Here is a 6,000-nt window from a genome sequence, read left to right on the forward strand (position 1 = left end):
TAAAAGAACTGATAATCAATTATTTAAAACCTACCCTGAGAAAAAACAATACATGAAGTCAACACAAGTACTTTTGTTTTGGAAGCAGTCCACAAACATTCATTACTGTTCAAACACCTGGAAGATCACTAAGAAATTATTCGGTCCTCTCTTCTATTAACTGATCCCTATAGCAACCAAAAATTTACTCTCCATTCTACCTGCGTCAGATTAATATTCTCCAGGGACAAATTTCCGTGCTTAGGCAGACATGGTACTCGGAAAAAAAAACTATCAGTTAAGTACCCGAAAAAGTTAAGTGTTCTGCAAAGGGAAAGCAGAAAAAGATGTGACAGCTCTTTTTCCTCAAAAAAGAAAAAGAAAAAAGAAAGCCATTTAGTCTGCTTCAAAAACACATTTACTGCTGAAGTACACAGTGAGGGGTGCGACGGACAAGCCCTGAACAGGGAAGCAAAACCGAGCCGGCACTTCCAGGCAATCAGGAAGTCCGAAAGAATTATTAGAAACTGACGTCCGCAGAACCAGTAGTTCGGGAAAAAAAAAGTGGGGGGGGGGGGGTGAACAGTGAACAGGGCCGACGTAGGTGAGTTCCAAACGTAAAGAAAGAAAAACAAGGCTGAAAACTGGACCAGAAAGTAAAGTTGGAAGGTTGGAGGGCGGTGAAGCCGACGTCCGGCCGGGAGAGGACGGCACTGCAGGGGCCGGCAGCGAGAGCGAGCTCTCGGGGAGACGCGTCCCGGGGACAGCTCCAAGAACGCGGATACGTGGCTCCGAGAGGACACGCGGGGGTGGGGCCCGCCCGCCCCGCTAAAACCCCAGGCTCCCCGCAGGAGCTTTCAGATCGCAGCCTGCCAAAGTCAATGGGTTCAAGGAGGCCCCGCGGCGGGCGGGACAAGGCCGGCCTCCGAGGGCTTCAGCAGCTGCGCGCCGGGCCTCCCGGTCCGAAGCCTTGTGGGGTCGGCCCCCGGCAAGTCCGAGCGACCCGGGGGTGAAGGGGGCTCCCGGCTCCTCCTGGCCCAAACACCTCTGTCCTCTCCTCCACACCGCCCCCCCACACACCCCACAGGCTGGGGCTGACAGGAGGCTTCCGGCTGGACGCGCGCGCCGGCAGCGGGCGACAGAAACAAGACGCTCCCCGGCGCCGCGAGTGACACTCACCGGCCCGAAACCTCGAATGAAAGCAGCAGCTTCGGGGGCGGCGGCGGCAGTGGCAGCAGGAACCGAACATCCAAAATGGCGGCTCCCTCGGCCTCACCACCGCTACTGCAGGCGGAGGGATCCTCAGGCAGGAAGGAGTCTTTAACTAACTTCACACACTATCGACGAAACGTCCGGGCCCTATCTCCCTCTTCCGGGTCGATGCCGCATCCCCCTGACTGCCAACTTCTCGTATTTCCCTCTTCGGATGACCCAAGAACTCCGACCCTGCCGAGGACTATTTGCCAAGGAGGAGGCGACTGCGCCTGACAGAGCGACGCAAAGCGTAGCCAGGTCAGGGCTGTCACTGATGACGCTAGACGCTGCTGCCGAGTCACCGCTGCGATGAGTCTGCGCTGCAAAGATCCGGCCGTCCCCGGAGTCGACGCACTTTGGTTCCGCTGGTGGAGGGCGGGGGAAGCGGGGACGTCTGGTAGCGGTGGTGCCACCTGAGGGGGCGGGGCCAGTCAAAGAGGCGAGGTGAGGCAGGTGGGAAAGAACCCGCAGCCGGGATGAGCGGTCTTCATCCGAGAGAGTCCTGAAGTTGCTCATGATACCTTCGCGACCTTAGCTCTTGTTGAAATTCAGAAGCATGCTCCAAGTGGTCGTAGATTCTATGGTTTTATAGTATCTTTACGAATAATTTTACAGAAGAACTAGATATTGCAGAATGGATTTCACCACCGCCCCTCGTGTGTTAGACAAGTCATTTAAAACTGTCCAAGAAAGTGTATGGGGGGGGGAGGGAATTAACATGGGATTTTTTTTATAATCATGGAAAATGCTAATAAAAATTAAAAAAAAACTGTCCAACATTTCTATTTCGTCATATGTAAAAGGAGATACTTTAGATAAATGATAGCTAAAACTCTTACAGAACAGACTTTCAAATCTATGGTTACATAAACCAATGACCTGAGTCAAACAAAGTCTAACCAGCCAGTTCTGACTCGATAAATTATTACTAACATGTGACAGGAGTCTTTTCCATGTGAACGTAGAGGTCCTTGATATCTTGACCCATTTACAGGAAAGGTGACCTACCTAGAATAAAATCTTTCCGATACTTAAAAAAAAAAAAAAAGGTTCTCTCAAAAGTGAATAAAACATAGTGCCAGACTGAATCCCAACGAGAAAGAACTAAGCACAAATCCTGAATTTAAAAGTTGAGTATCATAAACAGGAAGTTACACCTTTTTCCTTAGGCAGTCATTGTCATGCAAGGATTTCAAAAGCTGTACAGTTTTGTCCTTGGACTTCTGGGGCTTGCCAAGGGTGTGATAATAGCAATTATTTTTTATTATTAAATACATGCCACGTTCATAAGGCACCTTCATGTGTATAAACTAATCTGCTAGATAACCTGTTGAATCTGAGTAAGAAATCTAGTTTTGCAATAAAGACATTAAAACTCAGGCTGGGTGTGGTGGCATACTGCATTAATCTCAGCACTCAAAGACACAGAAGTAGGAGGGATTGCCATGGGTTCAAGACCACCCTGAGAATTCTCAGCCTGGGCTAGAATGAAACCCTACCTCAAAAAAAAAAAAAAATAACTATGATTTATTACAAGTCCCCCTCCCTAAGTTCCTGCCATAGAATGCCATCTTACAAATTAGAAAACATCAACTAGCACTACCCTAACACACTAGGAGTGGAATCAACCTAGAGCAAATGGTTTGGAGAACCAGGATTCTGAAATTCAGACCCTCTCAACCCTCTGCTGCCCATGTGGACCATGCAGCTATTTACATGGTCAGTGAATAGCCTAAGCTATAACAACATAATGATGATAAATTGCAGGCCACTCTGAACAATAGCTATCAGGAAATATATGCCAAATGTTCTGAGGTTTTCTGTAGGCTTAAGAAGTTTGCAGGGGGCAAAACAGAGCTAGCCTAAGTATTCCATTAGGGCATTACAAAAATTAGCTCAAGGGCCAATATTAGGTGTTTACCATTGCAAACTCCAAAAGTAAAAATAACAACCATTGTCTTAAGAGGAAGCACATACCTGTGATCCCAGTGCTCAAGAGGCTAAAGAGATGGCTCAGTGGATAAAACACTTTTTTTTTTGGCGGGGGGTGGGCGGGGGTTCGAGGTAGAGTCTCACTCTAGCCCAGGCTGACCTGGAATTCACCCTGTAGTCTCAGGGTGGCTTGAACTCATGGTGATCCTCCTACCTCTGCCTCCCGAGTGCTGGGATTAAAGGCATGCACCACCATGCCTGGCTCTATAAAACACTTTTTATTCAAGTATGAAGACCAGAGTTATGATTCCCAGCACCCACATAAATACCAGATGGGTGTGGTGACTCACCTGTATTTCCAATGCTAAAGAGGCAGAGATTGAATTTCTGGGGCAAATTGTCTGTCTAGACAAGCTGAGTTGGCAAACAATGGGTTCAAATAAGAGACCCTGCCTCAGGAAGGTGAAGAGTGACCAAGCAAGACACTCTGTCAATCTCTGGCCTCCACATGCACTTATACACGCATGTACCCACACACGCACCACACACACACATACATAAGCAAAAATAGTTATTTTTGGGTGGTGGGATTATAAAAAACATACATAATTTTTGCAGTGACCATAAGGTAATTTGTCAAAAAAAGTCTTGCATATTTAAAAGACATCCTTTTTAGAAACTAGTTTGTTTCTCTTTGCAAGGACATGCCTTTAACCATTGAGACATCTCAGCTCTGTTTTTCCTTTATGAATGGTAGGAGGAGGGGATTGGGATTGAGACAAGGTCTCATGTAGTTCATTCTGGCCTCAAACTCACTATGTAACTGAGAGGATGACTTTGAACTTCTAATCCTCCTGCCTCCTGTTTCTCAAGTGTTGGGATTATGTTGGCACACCCAATTTATTCAGTGCTAGGAATCAAATTCAGAGCTTTGTGTATGTTGGCAAGCACTCTACCAACTGAGTTACAGCTTCAATCCCTGTTTTTTTTTTTTTTAATTTATTTATTTGACAGAGAAAGAGGGAGGGAGAGAAAGAGAGAGAGAGAGAATGGGCGTGCTAGGGCCACCAACCACTGCAAACGAACTCCAGATGCATGCATCCACTTGTGCATCTGACTAATGTGGGTCCTGGGGAATCAAACCTGGGTCCTTTGGCTTTGCAGGCAAACATCTTAGCCACTAGGCCATCCCTCTGGCCCTGAACCCCTGTTTTTAATTTTAATTTTATTTTCATTGCTAGAGTAGGACCCTGGATCTAGCATATAAGAACATGCTAGAAAAAGAGCCCACTAAGCTATACTTCTGTTTTGCTTTTAAAATGGCAACAGTTTGAAAAGATAAACAAACTCCTAGAAAGAGGTGATATCTGGGAGAAATATCATTATTTTATAGTTTTATTATTAATAAGTTGTATGCTTTGATTTAACAAACAATAGCGAAAACAATAGGAAAAAAAAAAAAACAAGAGGCATTTGCCAGAAGTCAAACTGCTTGCTTTCTAGTTTTGGTTGCTTCAACTCATTCTGGGGCCTGACAAAGGTGCTCAACATCTCTAGGCCTCAGCCTTGCAATAATTATTTATGTTTTGCATTGTTCCAAAATTAATCTAAAGAGGTTTGTTTTCCAAAAGGGATCAAATACATGAAAGCACTTTGAAAAGCTAAACCATCCTAAGAATGTAAGTATAAAAACTTTTGGACTAGAGTGATGGCTTAGTGGGTAAAAGGTGCTTGCCTGTGAAGCCTAAGGACTCTCCAGATCCCACACAAGCCAGACATACAAGGTGATATAAACTCAAGGTCGCGCATGCGCACAAGATGGCACATTAGTCTGGAGTTTCATCACAGTGGCTGGAGGCCCTAGTGTACCAGTTCATATTCTCTCTCTCTCTTTCATTAAAAAAAGGGATATGATGGAGAATGGAATGTCAAAGGGGAAAGTGTAGGGGGGAGGGAAGGTATTACCATGGGATTTTTTTATAATCATGGAAAATGTTGATAAAAATTAAATAATGAATAAATAAATAAATAAAAATTTTAAAAAAATAAAAAAGGGGGGAAGGCTAGTCTATTGCGCTTCGTTCTGGCCTCAAAAGAAAATTAAAACAAAAATTTACACCACTTCACAATTCATCTAAAGCATTTATTGGCTGCCTACTATATATAACAGTAATGTGTCTTACAACTTCCAAAAGTATTTCCACATACATTGATTTCACTTGCTCTGCATGAATCATGAGCTCATAAACCACAAAAGTATGATAGCACACTAGTTAAGAACTTATTTTCTATTGCTATAGAGTTCCAGGGTTTAAAACCCTGCCTTCCTTTATTATTATTATTAATAGTGAGCTACTTACCATCCTGGAACACATCTGACCCATGCATGCATCCAGAGTTCATTTACAGTGGCTAGAGGCCCTGGCATGCCCATTCTCCCTCTGTTTGCATCTCTCTTACTCTCTGTAATAAATAAATAAGAAAGAAAAGAAATAGAATATATATACATATAAATAGAATATATATATATATATATATATTTTTTTTTTTTTTGAGAAAGGGTCTCGTGTAACAGGCTGGCCACAAACTCACTGTGTAGCTAAGGCTGACCTTGCTACCATAACCCTCCTTCCTCCACCCTGCAAATGCTGAGATTACAAGCATGCATTACCAATTTCATGCAGTGGATTACTTAAGTCATTCTATGAGTACCAGCAGCTGAAGTCCATAAGCCTTTTAGACCAGACTGGCCAGCTGACTCTGAAGAAATGTGATCAGCCTGTTTGACAAGGAATGTTTCCGGACTCTCTACATGTCAGAGACTTCAACTGAAAA

At 44.3% G+C, this 6,000-nt stretch overlaps 1 protein-coding gene across 3 annotated transcripts in view; it reads right to left on the bottom strand.

Annotated features, from left to right (window-relative positions):
* The window catches only part of Ap1g1 (adaptor related protein complex 1 subunit gamma 1), a 122,170-nt gene extending 120,663 nt beyond the window's left edge, over window positions 1-1,507 (bottom strand). For all 3 annotated transcript variants that reach the window (XM_004659555.3, XM_045146608.1, XM_045146601.1), the window contains exon 1: window positions 1,159-1,507. The gene's annotated coding sequence lies outside the window, so the exon portion shown is untranslated. The remainder of the gene's footprint in view (window positions 1-1,158) is intronic.
* Between the last annotated feature and the right edge of the window lie 4,493 nt (window positions 1,508-6,000).

The sequence above is a fragment of the Jaculus jaculus genome, chromosome 1 (assembly GCF_020740685.1).
Source record: "Jaculus jaculus isolate mJacJac1 chromosome 1, mJacJac1.mat.Y.cur, whole genome shotgun sequence".
NCBI lineage: Eukaryota > Metazoa > Chordata > Mammalia > Rodentia > Dipodidae > Jaculus > Jaculus jaculus.